Below are 14,557 nucleotides of genomic sequence, written 5' to 3'. Positions count from 1 at the left end.
ACGGGCCTATAGTTGCCTGGGTCCTCCCTCCTCCCTTTTTTAAAGATGGGGACCACATTGGCTATCTTCCAATCATCTGGCACCTGGCCCGAGCACCACGAGCGCTCGTAAAGCCATGCCAAGGGCCCTGCAATAACCCCTGCTAGCTCCCTCAACACCCTGGGGTGAAGAGCGTCTGGACCCGCTGATTTGAACACATCCAGCCCCTCCAGAAGCTATCTAACCTGGTCCTCCCCAGTCTGAGGTCTGGAGGCATTCCCCTCAAGTCCGTCTTGCATCACGGTGGGGAAGTCCCGGTCCCTGCACAAGAAAATGGAGGTGAACAATTGGTTAAAGAAGTCTGCTTTCTCCTCTGGCACAACCACCAGATGGCCCAGCGTATCTTGCAGGGGCCCCACGTTTCCCAGTGCCTTCTTCATCCTCCCTATATATTTGAAAAAGGACTTCTTATTATCTTTGATCTTGGACGCTAGTCCTAGCTCTATGTCCGCCTTAGCTTTCCTCACAGCTCCCCTACAGGCCCGATCAGAGGAGGTATACTCCTCCTTGGTGATAGCACCCCCCTTCCACCAGGTGTATGCCACCTTTTTGGCAGTCAGGCATTCCCAGATGCCCTTGGTGAGCCGGGGGGCTTTTGGGCACTCTTGCCCCCCTTGCTTCTTGTTGGGATGGTCACCCCTTGGCACCCTGAGTATCGTGTCCTTAAGGAATGACCACTCATCTTGGGCACTGAGTTCCCCTGCCCTCGAGAACCCCAGCACCTCTCCCACTAATCTCAACTCGTTGAAGTTGGCCCTCTTGAAGTCTAGGGCTACCACCTTGCTGCAGGCCCTTGACACCCTGTGCTGGATGGTGAATTCCAACAAGCGATCATCCCAACCAAAGCTTTGTCTAGCAGGATTTTAAAAACCTCCAGGCATGGGGGTTCCACCACCTCTCTGGGTAACCTATTCCAGTGATTAACTGTCCTCCTAGTGAGAAAGTTCTTCCTAATATCTAACCTAAAATTCCCTTGCTGCAACATGAGACAGTTGCTCCTTGTTCTGTCATTTGCTACCACTAAGAACAGACTAGCTCCATCCTCTTTTGAACCCCCCTTCAGGTAGTTGAAGGCTATTATTAAATCCCCTCTCAGTCTTCTCTTCTCCAGACTAAACAAGCCCAGTTCCCTCAGCCTCTTCTCGTAAGTCATGTCCTCCAGCCCTCTCACTATTTTGTTGCCCTCTGCTGGACTCTATCCAATTTCTCCACATTCTCTCTGTAGTGGGGGGTCCAAGACTAAACACACTAGTTCAGATGTGACCTCACCAGTACTGAATAGAGGGGAATAATCACTTCCCTGAACCTACTGGCAACACACCTACCAATGCAGCCGAGTATGCCATTAGCCTTCTTAGCAACAAGAGCACACTGCTGGCTCATATTCAGTTTATTGTCAACTGTAACCCCCAGGTCTTTTTCTGCCAAGCTGCTGCCCAGCCAGTCAGCCCCAGCCTGTACTGGTGCATGGGATTGTTCCCATCCCCTAAGTGCAGCACTTTACACTTGTCTGTGTTGAATCCCATGAGATTTCTTTTGGCCCAATCCTCCAATTTGTCACTCTGAATTCTACCTCTACCCTCCAGCATATCTACTACTCCCCCAGCTTCATCTGAAAACTTACTGATCATGCACTCTGTGACATCTTCCAGGTCGCCGATGAAGACATTGAACAAAACTGACCCCAGGACCAACCCCTAGGGTACTCCACTTGGCTGACAACTAGACATTGAGCCATTAATTATTCCTTCTGTGCCTGATGTTCCAGCCAGTTTTCTATCCACCTTACAGTCGATTCATCTAGCCCACACTTCCTTAGCTTGCCTGTGAGAATGTTGTGGGAGACAGTATAAAAAGCCTAGCTAAAATCAAGGAAGACCACAACCACTGGTCTCCTTGAATCCACAGACCCAGTGACTTCATCATGGAAGGCAATCAATTGCCCTGATGTATCAGGAAATATGAGAACATGTCCTTTGTTGCCCCCTCCTGCTTCCTCTTCTTCCAGGTCTCCTGCTTCCCCACTTACCTAAGGGCTTTGGTCTCCATCCCCCAGCAAACTTAGTTTAAAGCCCTCCTCACTAGGTAGTAAGCCTGTCTGTGAAGAAGCTCTTTCGTCTCTGCATCAGGTAGATCCCATCTCTTCCAAGCAGTCCTTCATCTTAGAAGAACATCCCATGGTCAAAAAAGCCAGATCACTGCTGGTGATACCTCCTGGACAGCTCGGTGTTGAATTGCAGGATGCACCTGCTCCTGGCTGGGCCCTTTCCCTTGACTAGAAGGATGAATAAGAACACAGCGTGAGCCCCAGATCTCCTCACCTTTGCACCCAGAGCCATGTAGTCACTTTTGATATGCTCAGGGTCTCCCCTGGTGGTATCATTGTACCCACATGGATGAGCAGCATAGGGTAGTAGTCAGAGGGCTGGATGAGTCTCAGTAGTTCCTTTGTGGCATCTTGGATCTGGGCTCTGGGCAAGCAGCAGACTTCCTGAAATAACAGGTCAAGTCTATTTGAAGCTGATCAATAAGAGAAACCTCTGGCATGAGTCTTGATGAAGGGTTGACTTTGTATTAGTAGAAGTGAGAACAGCAGAGATGGGAAGCAAAGACTAGATAAATTAAGATTTTATTTTTTTTCAAAGTATATATTACATTAGAGACATTTAAAAGACACATGAGGCACATGCACATTTACTGTACAGTAACTGAAATGGCTGCGCAGGACAGGCGCACATCTACACATGCGCAGGACAGGCGCACATGCACACCCATACTGTACAGTAAATGTGGAGACCTACACCGACGTTAGCATAAATTTGATACCTACATGATACAGGTATCAAATTTACACCAGATTTGTGACTGCACAGTAACACTGTGTATGAACTGATATGGGACTAACTTTAGTCCCACAACAGTCCACACACAGTGCTAATGAGCTTTAACACTAGCATGTGTAGATGCTGGCCTATTCCCATTTACTGCGCAGTAACTTAGTGCACAATACATTTAAGCCAGCACAAATGCATGTGCAGGCATGCCCATTAAGTTCTTTCCTAATATTTGTTTTCTATGTAAGAGATTGCCCTTTTTACCACAGAGATATTAGTGCCATCATGAGCAGGAGATAGATCAAGACATTCTCTCTGTTTGAAGGTCCATATGAAATAAAAGGGTGAATGCCCCTGCTCTGGTGGGGCCTAAACTAAAGACATCTTGTTGCTTCTACACAAGTGTGGAGGCTGTTCCAATGCACTGTAATATGGCATGTCAGAGCAGACTCAATTAAATAAGTCCGCACTCCACCAGCCTCCATGTCTTGTGTATCAGTGTCCCCACACTTTAAACTGGCAGTGGGAGCACTTTATGTAAAGCTCATTTGACGAGCTTTAGATAAAGCATCCCGACCACCATTTTGAAGCATGGGGATACTGATATACAAGACACTGCAGGAGCTTTAATTAGAGCAGCTCTTGGAGCTGCTCTAATTAAAACGCCCTGCTCCCCCTCCCCCCCGACACATGTAAAAGCACCCTACGTTCTAATCTGGTTCTAGTGAGAATTTACTATATGATATCGGATATGTTTTCCTCTCTCTAAAATACAGGCAATAGAAGTCATCTGTCCCTTTTATGAGACCCTGATACAAATTATAAATGACGTGTTAAATACAATTCACAGAAAGGGAGGACCAGGATTGCAGTACCTTAAAGCAACCAACCAGACTCACTGGTCACCACACAGAGCCACATTGCTCCTGATTTAGTCGGAAGTGAGGGGCCAGGACCCTGAACAGTTTTATCAAAAATGTGTGTGAACATTTTGCACAGAAATTACTGTTTGAATATACCCATGTTTCACTTGGAATAGTTTTCACACACCTGAAAGTCTAAGGTTGGCCCTTAGTGGAATAAATTAATATGCCCTAACATGTAGCAGCCCAGAAGGGATGAGTTTATATAGGCAGCATGCACCACACAAAGTTCCATGTGAGGAAGTGTCTGTACCTATGCATAAAAGTACATGAACACAGAATGGATATAACCAAAGCAGGCTAGTTTCTGGGGATGACTTTTGGTTTCATGCATAGACTGTTAATTTAAAGTGTATAAACAGGCCCTGGCACATGGACCAGAAGCTAGGAATGCATCCTTCCCGTGTGAGCTAGACTCATGCTCTTTCTTGCATGCTATTAAATTTGCATTCTGTGCCACTTAGTGGCCCTGCTTCACTAGAAAGGGTGGAGAACATCCCCACTTGAGAATAGCCTATCGTCTGGTGGTTAGACAGTTGTGTGTTTTAATTTCCCTCAGGCTGAGGAGGGCCTAAAACCTACTTTGTGGGCAAGTGTGCTAACCACTAAGTTATTATGTACAAGGAGTGAGGAAGGCAGTTGCAACACTGCCAGCTATGCTGTGCCTTATATTGACCTCAGTGCTGTAGTGGAAGCATGCTCAGAGCACACTTACCAGAGAGGGAACTCTGGCATGGCTCTACCTCATTTTTGGAGGCTGATGTGGGGTAGGCAAGCACCAGGTCCCTAGCTGCTCAGACCAAGGCATTTCTGAGCATTCACAGAAGACTGCATATGCCTGGCAAGATTAGGTAGCTACTGAACGGAAGTTTTTCTGTATCTCAGTTTTGGATTAAAGTCTGTCTCAGTTCAGATTGTTTGAAAAGACCAAATCTGTTTTTTTAATCTAGTTCATTAAACGCATATTTCTACTACCTCTGGATTGCCCTAGTGAGTGCCTTAGTGACACACAACATGCCTGCTCCATGTGTCCCATGCTGAAGTAGATGCAGTGTAGCCACCTTAGAATGGCGTGGGACACAAACCAATAAAAGCCCTGAAACAGAGACTGGCAGAAGAAAAGGCTAATATAATGGGTTTCCGCACAGACCGTTTCCCCTCTTGGGGACAAATTATATTTTTACTTATATAAGTGGATCAGTAAGACCCCGAATATACCATTTAAAAATGAAAGCCAAATTTGGCCCTTATCTGTTATTCACAAATCCAGCTCCGGCAACTAGTATTGGATTACTGTCTCAGATTTATATAACGTGGAGGTTGGCCCAGTCTACTTTCAAGTGGACTAGAATTAGCTGTTACTACAGATGTCACTGACTGGTACCCTTGTTGGCAATTTCAGCAAACGGATTAAATATGTGTAAAGCCTGAAGCATGTTCTTGAATCTAAAAGTGTTATTTTCAGATCAGATTTGAGATTAACTGATGATTCAGGCCATTTCAATGCCAGGATATATTGATTTTGTGCTTTATATGCCCTGTAGATTGAAGATTTCATTCTCCAGAACATTATAGTCAGAACTTTTCACAAGCAACGAAGTGTCCTGAAATAAATTAAAAAAGAGAGTGTTTTTTAAATTATTTAGGAAGGATGCTGGTTAATTCAGATATGAAGCTGGTATTTTTAACTAACTGTATTCATACAAAGGAATGATTAGGAGGCCAAAGTCACATGAGGAACTCTGCTAAGCAGTCCAAAGGTTGAAGTACAAATTCTCCCTCTATATTTCTTGTCACACTCCACATTCTCTCAGTTTAACATCAGTGAAACTTCCACTGACAAGGCAGTGGCATTTATGACATTGTATGAGATGGAAAAAGGTGCAGGTTTTGTACCTGTCAGCTATGTATTGTATGAATGTAACATCTGTAACTGAGTACTGAAACTTCCAGGAGCAGACAGTTTACCTTATGGTAAATTCCAAGACAGTATTTAAAGTTCAAATGAAACTCCAGTATTCGAAGTGGGAGGTTTAAAAAAAATGTCCTAGGTCTATGGGTGAAAAGTTTAATTATGGACAAGATGACACACACGTAGTAAAGCCCACAAAGGCAGCAACACCGCTGTGGAGGCACATTCCAATAAAATCTTAAAAGATTACTTTAATAATAAACCATGCATTCTTGAGCAAGCCATAGCGGGATTAGCTACCACTTTGTTTCTCTGCAAGCAGATTTTTCACAAATTGTTATTGATATCATTTTTAAAGCACCATGTTTCTAAAACTAAAACTGATGTTTTGCAAAAGACTTTTCACTTCAATATTTTTATTTAATCATGCTAGCTGCATTCATATCCAAACCAAAATCCTAATGAGTAGAAATGATTGTGCTCTAGATAGAGTTCATGTCTGGAAAATCAACAGAAAAACTAGCAGTGGTGAAACTTTCCAGCTGCAACAGCAAGATAATTTTAGACCTGCTGAAAAATGACTTGCCCCTGTGAAGCACTGAGACTGATATTGTTCTGTACAGCAAAGGGTTAAATTTAAAAAATAACAAAGCCTTGAGTAGGGCACTAACATATGCCAGCAACAGTAACATCAGCTATAACTAATATTTTTTTAAATCTCCATCCTGGAAAACACAGCATTCATATACTCCTCGCTCTTTTAATTGGTTTTAAGATGCATCAGGCATTGTAGATTTCACATTAAAATAAAAAACCCTTTTGCTTTTCATAAAGCATCAAGTATGCTCTTGAAATCCTGCAGTGTAGCATAGATAAAATAATTGTATTCCTGTGGGGATTTCTGCCAGATATTTCCTTTGCTTAAAAAACAATCCTATTACATATGTTTAAGGTAACATTCCTGAATTGCAGCTTTTAACTCAACAATCTGAAACATCAAGGGTTTTATTTAGAGGTTAATGAAAAGAAAAAAAACACCTTAGTAGACTCCTTTATATTTAAGACATGTATATAAGCTGCAGGTTTTCCAGTTAATCATTAAATATTTTGAAACATAGCAATTTTGCTATGAGTTTATTCATAATGGCCTGTGCCTGTGTATTAGTGGATAGCAAAGAGCGTTTTGAAGTTCCTGTAGTAAAGAATGAACACTAGAGCTATTGAAGGTCTATCTATATAGGTTGGCAGGTGAAAGAAGTGTTTGGCTACCTTTTCTTAGAGTCAATAGTGTAAATTACTGTTGTTAGAGGGCAATAGTAGCTCAGAAACTATAGCCTAGAGGACTGTAACTAGGGTGTATGCTTGGTAAGGCCATGAGGTCTAATCCTCCTTATGCCACGTGACACATACCTCATGCTTTATAGGAGTCACTGTTTTACTTCTCAAGATTTGAGTGGCAGACAATACCCTCCCACAAGCCTGTATTAGAAAATGCTGCTTAAAAATACACTGAGGAACTATGGCTAAGAGCACTGCAATATCACTGAGAAGCTAGCCTGGTCCTGATTACCAAAAACTCCACATTTTTAATCCAAATGCAATAGCAAAAAAACAAGGTTGAATCTTGCCAGTAAATAAGCACATATAATGAGCGGTGTGGTGTTTATGGCAAATACTGCTACACCAGAGTAGAATGCATTTGAGGGCTGGGGGCAGCAAATGTTTCCCCTTAATGAATGGATTTAGCCTGAGCTTTGGGTCTGAGAGTACCATTTACAATCAAGCAGAGGGTAGGCAGGTGAGACACCCCATTCTTCCCACAGGTGTGTTCATTCAGCCAAATCAGGAGACCTGAAGCACCCTTAGTGCTCCAGACCCAAGCCACTTTTTAGTCTGTCACGGATGCTGAAAACCATCAAGAGCTGGGATATTTTTGTGTTCAGGGCTGATTCCACTCATGCTTGAACTCCAGCTCTCCACAGGTTCCCCGCATCCTCACTTACTCCTCTGTACAAATAAACCCCATGTTTATGCTGCAGCTACAATGGCTATGATGATCATTTTTCAGAGAGCTGCAGCGTCTTCGCCCAGCCAGCAAGGTTATGGCTGTTCATGGGAGATGTAACCCGCTGATCGCTAGTTGTTATAACTGACAGCCTCCAAGGGGATCAGAGCAGGGTTGAACCAGGGGTGCTCAGACCCCAAGCGGAACCAAACCATGCTTCGGGAGGGGCTGCCTACAAGATATGGATGTCCAAACACAGGGGTTTCCTCACAGGTTACCTCACAAACATGGCAGCAGTGTGTAAGCCCACAGCAGTTGTGGGTTAAGGGGGGCTAACTTGGCATCAGTTCCCTCTCAAGCTGGGTACAGACGTTACACATAATCCGCACCAAGCCACGGGAAGTCACAGCAGACCCGCACCCCTCCACACGTTCGGGGCGCCGCATACGGGCTGAACGTGGCGGGAGCCGGTCCCACAGCGCTCTGCACTGACGTGCACTCAGGCTGAGTCCACTGAATTCAGCCTAACTTCTGCGCCAGATCCCCGGCTTCAGGGAGAAGCCACCGCGGGGGGGGGCCTGATGTGATCAGAAAAGGCTCCCATCTCGCCTGGCCTCACAGGGTCCCTCCAGCCGGCGCGTGCTTCCGTGGGGCGTCCGAGCTCGCCCCCACGCAGCCGCGGGCTGCGGGCAGGGGCAGAGGCAGGGGCCGGCGCGGCGCGGCGCGCAAAGGGTTAGGGGCGGGAGCCCCGGCCGCGGGGGAGTCGCCCAGCGAGCAGCACAAACATCCCAGCGCATTCCTGGGCTAGTCCTCAGCTGCCAGCAGCTGATTGAAACCAGCGCTGCGCCCGCCCTGAGTGGCTAACGAGGCGGCTGGCGACGGGACGCCGCCTATTTAAGCTGGGCCGCGGGGGCAGGGAGCTCGCCAGCGGCAGTCCCGGGTCGTGTATGCGGCGAGGATCCAGCCCGTGAGTCCCGGGGCTGGGCGGGCTGCGAACAAAGAGCCCGCGGCGGGGCTCGGGCTCGGAGGGGAGCGGGAGGCGCCCTCCGGAGGGGGAGGGCACGCCGGGCCGGGCCGGGCGTCTTCTGTGGATCTGTGTCTTGCTGGGCAAGCCGAGATGGGCAGGAGGGTTGTTTGGCTAAGCAAACACTAGTCGGCTCTTCCCCAGGAGTGTGGTGGACCGGGTGGGAGCGATCGAGGATAGAAATGTCAATGCGGTGGGTTTTCATAGACACTCGGGCTGATCCCGGAGGATCATCGAGTTGGCTGGGGGGGGGTCGCTTTCTATCTAAAAAGCCATCAATGCTACCCTGCGCCCTGTAGTGTTCTGGCTCCTAGGGGGGGTGGAGGGGAGGCTGAGTACTGATACTAGATGAAATCTAAATGTCAGAAGCCGAAGTGACTAGGTTAATGAGAGAAGGACTCCCCCTTCCTTGAGTGGTAGATGCTCAGAGTTCAAAGTGCCGGGGCCTGCTGCTGCCATCCTCTTGACGGCAAATACCCCAGAACCTGTATTTGTACGGTTAAAGACTGGTATTATTTGCCTCCTGGTGAATGCTGGAAGCTCCCAGTGAGGCTGGGATGGAGCAAAGGGTAGCTGACTTTCACAGATGAATTGGATGTGCTGGGAAAATGACACTGAGAAACTCTTGTCTCTAGGCCAAAAGACTGCATGCTCCAGTAGTGAATTCTTCTTGAACTTGCTAGTTCAAAATCTAGTCTAAAACTTAAAGCTGTGGTATTTGGGTGGCTAACATTTTGCAAACCCCAAATGCAAAACAGTTCTTCATTGTCAAACATGTGTTGCAAGGTAACTTGGTGTTTAAGAAACACTTGCCAAAAAAAAACAAACTTGCCATCAGTCTGTCCTTGAAATAGGAAAGTACTTCAGAAGTAGAAAAGAAATGCCTCTTTGCTCCTGTGGGAGGCTAAATTGAATGAATGGAAAAACAGGTGATCAATATGAGTACAGGCCTAACTCTTAAAGATTAATTTAAGACCTCTAGTTTAAATGGGTCCTGAAGGCTCTAGCCACCTGGCAGCTAGACCTCAGCCAAGGTGTAGATGGTGATATGAAGAGTCAGGGCCTCTGCAGTTCTACCTAAGCTCACCAGTTTAACTGCAGGTACCAGGTGCTACATTTTTATAATCATGTGATGATGGCAAACACAACTATACCCAGGGGTGTGAATTGCAGAGAAGCTAGGGTGGCTATTTTTTTTTTTTTTTTACACATGGGGGGGGGGGAGGGTGGAATGGGCTGGTGCATGAAATAATGCTGCTGTACCAAGCATGGTTGCCATCTGCCTACCCCTTTGGGTTGTATACTTCAGAGGCTTGGGCAGCCTGCTGGGCTGACCAGGGTATCTACAATCATTACACAGTCATTCTAGGGGGCATGACCAGTGAGTTGGATGGCACTCTGCTAGCATGGAAAGAACTTGAAGCAAGCTCAAGCTCTTGCCAGTTACTGTGGCATCCAAGTGCCAAGTTCTGGCAGCCAGTGAAAGCAGGCTTGCTTGGTGTGGGAAGCTGCTAGTATTCTTGCCAACTATTTTTCCTCTCTTCCCCTTGCCTCAGGGTGCAGCATGAAATCCAGGTCTCTCTCTGTGTAGAGGAAGAGCTTGTTGACTTAAACTGTCAACTTCTCTTCTTCCAGTGTCCATACAAAGATGGCTTCCATTTGGCATGGAGAGGTGCCAGATAAGAGGCAGAACAGTCTTGTTCTAGCTTGATCTTGGCAGCTGGCTGACTTGTTGGTGGGTTTTTTGTTTTTTTTTGTTTGGGGGGGGGGGGATGGCATGTGCTGAGGTGAAGAATAAGACTGACTTACCATGGAACCCCTAAATTCCAATAAACTAGGTTGATATGCTGGCATGATTCTTATCTTGCAGGGGTAGATGTTAAGGCCTTCTAGGCTCCTTCTCTGCAGTACATGAGTTTATATGGCCTTGCAAAAATATTTTTAGTACTTGATTGCTTTGGGTCAAAGCAGGGTTGCTTCCAATAGTCTTTTTTGGTATGGTGTGTTAGAATATGCCTCTAGACCAGTGGGGGCTGAACTTCTTGGCAGAAGTGCCACAAATCAACCCTGCATCTTCCCCCAAATGCCCCTCAGGACAGGGGAAAGAAACCAATCTGCTATGCTGTTTCTGCTATCTGCAGAAGCTGCCCATGCCACTTGGGTGGCATGCATTATGCCAATTACCCACTTCCCCTCCACCCTGTGCACACAGCAGTGGCATTTGTTTAATACTTAATTTGACTTAGTCCCATACTTGAAATCCGTCTCCAGACTTGATGTTACGCTTCTATCCTTCCGACTGTAACTGAGTTGGTGCCTTGCTGAAAAGCATCCATTAAAATGCTGTGTAGACCTTCACTCCTTCCCAAAACAATAAACAAAGATTTGTAGTTGGTGCACATCATGTTAAATTTATAATGTGCTTGGAACACAACAAAGGCCAGTTGAGGACAGGATACTGTCCTTGAATTTGAATGTCTTGCATGTCTGCCAGTTCATCTCTTATTCTTGAGCAATGAGACAATACTTGCTGAATGACTTGTAGGATGAAGATGACGTTTTTGTTTTTGTGTTTTTGTTTGTTTTTTTTTTAAAGGGCCAGTATACTGACTTTCAGTATCTGAGCTCATGAATTAGACTGCATTGGTTCTTTTAGCTTGACTGCTCAGCATGAACTACTTGATAACTACTACTTACCTTGACATGTTATTCAGTCTGCATGTCAGTTACCTAGAACATCTCCTTGCAGTTACGGGATGTTCTTTTTGCATAATGATTTACCAAAGGAAGAATGGCCTTTCCCTTCCAGGACAGAATGAATAGAATCACTGAGAAGCAACAACACTGCAGTATATGGTAGACAAACTAGTTTATCAAACATTAATAAGACCATACAGCACTCACATCTAGTAGCACCATTATAGCTGCTTCACCTTGAGATTAGGGGTGGGATTACTTGGCTTCAGGTACAATCTTGAAAGGGCAACCATTAAAGTAACCCAATTTCTAGGCACTCTAGAAAACAGACTTTCAGCTAGAAAAATCTAACCTGTGCCTGTAGCAGATAAGGGTTTTGAGGAGAACTAATTACTGACAGCAAACCATATCTCCTCCTAAAGAACAGTCTGCCTGCTACCTTCATTCTTGTGTGGGTAAAAGGCAATAAAGAAGACCTGGTCAATACTAAAACTAGAGTCTTTGATGGTATCAGGAACTCCAATTTGCCATGGTGCAGTTCCACTTGGTGTAACTGCTGTTATCTGTTACAGGTAACTTCAGATGAGGAAAATTCCTGTGATTTATTTAAAATACTGACTAGTTGGCTACTACCAAAACAGTGTTTTGATTTTTAGATAACCAAAGGAACTAAATGGGTTATCTTTGACCTTTGACTTAATATGTGGAGAAAAGGGGCTACAAAAGAAGGAATGGAGGGGGAAATGATGCTTCTGGTCCCTCTGCCTTGGCTGGGGCAGTGGTGCCATTTAAGTTCTGAATATATCCATCTCTCTAGTAATGAACTACTGGGGGGGGGGGCACCAGCAAATAATCAAAATGGCAATTACTGCTCATGCTTAAACTTAAATAATTCTCTGTAGTCCAGGGATATTGGAAAGCTGCTAGTCAGCAACTTCTAAAGCCAGTGCCCATACCCTTTTATGGGGGGAAAGCGGGACGCTGTCCTATAGCCGAAGGTTGGATATTGGCATCTCTGTAGCTTAAGTTTAGTGAAAATCTGTGGTCCATGAATTAATCTGAATCTATAATGCTGCCAATAGCAAGAATGCTGTACTCTATCTAGTAAGCTTTCTATACATGGCCTTGACTTTGAGGCCAGACAGGCAGAACACTAGCACCACATTTCTAAGGTACTTGGAAATATTTGGAGCTCTCAGGAATTCTGGTATGGCTACAAAAACAAGTGTTGGCCCTGAAGACTCTAGTTATCAAAGTTTCTCCAAGTACAGACAGCCCCAGGCTGAAGAGATTCAATTTTTGCAGGCTGGTCTAAACTGTAGATTGAACTAGTAAGTGAGCATCTACACTTGGGGAATGGCCAAATGCAGGCCAGAAGTTTGAGGGGGTGGGGGGGGAGTGAAGGGGGTGCTAGATCTAGGGCAGAAGTTCAATAAACCAGTTGAAACCTAAATTACTTAAACTGTTTTCAAAATGGCCAAAATCAACTTAAGGTAAGTTTTGATACTACATTCAGATTTATGTGCACTGAGCCTCTATATTACAGATTTTAATTGCTTATCCTAGTCTATAACCTAGCCCATGGGACAAGATTAAGGGTAGTTTGGCTGCTATCTATGCCTAGACAGAAGACTGCAATACCTGGAAAGCTGTTTTAACCCCTTGGAGGGGGGAGTTCCCCTTTGTGATAAGGGGGAAAGGATAAAAGCTATGACCTCTTGGTTGAGGTTGTTTCTGCACTTCAAAAAAGGAGGGGGGGGAACCCTGGAAAGAACTCTTTAAGATGAGGGTTAGCAGTCCATGGAGCCATTCAGTCAGGCCTACACAAGGGGCTTCAGTACTGGGTGTCCTTCTTTGCTCTGCAGGAGGTGGAATGAGTGCCAGCAGTGGCTAGGTCATAGTGCCTGCCCATCTCCCTTTCTCGCTAGGTCAGGACCTTGCAGTACAGAGAAGGTTGCTGGCTGTTCTAAGCAATGTTTCAGGCAGCAGTGCTCTCAATGCTGGCTTTGAGCAGGGCTCTAAACTCTGAAGTGAAAATCGGATCTTGGTGGAAGCCAACACATGCTTGACAAACAACTTGAATGCGATTGTAACAGCTATGGTGCAGATTTGTCTATTAACTTGGACTACAGCTACTTCAAGTCCCCTTGATCTCATGAATGGGGAAAGAGGAAGGATTATTGAAGGGAACAGGAACACATTTTCTTGGTTTTGGGGGGGGGGGAAACCTGACTAGGAATGAATGTTGTGCCAGTAATTCTAGTTTAAGTAACTGAGGGCAGTTTACATGAACTTCCAGTTGGGTGATGGACATGGGATAGATGCATACAGTATTAAGAACAAAATCAGACTTGTGGAAAAGGCTCTGGTGCCCTTGTAGGTCCGAAATGATACCAGACAAAGATGTAGATGCAAGGTCACTTGGGGACTTTGAGTAAGGCTTCATAAAAGTTAACTTTTTTTTTCCATTGAATGCTCAAACTTTAGGGAATGCACTTTATCTTGGATAGCTAGTTAGAATGGTCTCCAATAGATAATCTGTAGGTTATGCTACTGTGACCTGTTGAATGGCAATAGGTTCTGTCAACTGCAAGTGCAAACTGCTTGCTCTGCATTGGGGGGGGGAAGTGTACCCAGATATTAAAGCTATGGGCAACTCTTTATGTGAAAGTGTTTCAGTACTTTATTTGACTTGCAAGTTTTAAACTCGTCTGCTTTTTGCAGTTCTTTCTGTATAAATAGTACATATAACTTAATGAGTTAGGAAAAATTGTATACCATGCATTTCAAGGTTATTCAGGGCATTGCCAACACTGCATATTTCACATTTTGTGTGAGACTCTCTGGCAAGTAGTTCAGAGATTTATGTGCATAAGTGTCATTGAGTCAAGCTATGCAGGGATCTACATGAATGTGCCATTATACTTGTTCCACAAGCTGTACTAGTACAGCACTGCTGTCATTGGGGAAACAATCCAGAGTTGTTAAGAAGTGACCAAGGATGTTTCTGACTACCCTGGCTGGCTAGTTGTACTACACACACTCTAAATGGTGCTGTCTTGCAGGAATCTTGGCTACCTAGCATAATGTGGCCTCTTACAAAAAGGCCACAAGTAGCTAACA

At 45.1% G+C, this 14,557-nt stretch overlaps 1 protein-coding gene across 2 annotated transcripts in view; it reads left to right on the top strand.

Moving 5' to 3' along the window:
- Window positions 1-8,511: 8,511 nt before the first annotated feature.
- DAB2 (DAB2, clathrin adaptor protein) overlaps window positions 8,512-14,557 on the top strand; it is a 29,378-nt gene continuing 23,332 nt past the window's right edge. The window contains exon 1 of one of the 2 annotated variants that reach the window (XM_019531992.1): window positions 8,512-8,680. The gene's annotated coding sequence lies outside the window, so the exon portion shown is untranslated. The remainder of the gene's footprint in view (window positions 8,681-14,557) is intronic. The other variant, XM_019531991.1, reaches the window with a different exon arrangement.

This window comes from Crocodylus porosus, unplaced genomic scaffold, assembly GCF_001723895.1.
Source record: "Crocodylus porosus isolate Cpor-Errol unplaced genomic scaffold, CroPor_comp1, whole genome shotgun sequence".
Lineage (NCBI taxonomy): Eukaryota > Metazoa > Chordata > Crocodylia > Crocodylidae > Crocodylus > Crocodylus porosus.
Note: the sequence above shows the minus strand (reverse complement) of the source record. Positions and strands in the feature narration are given on the sequence as shown.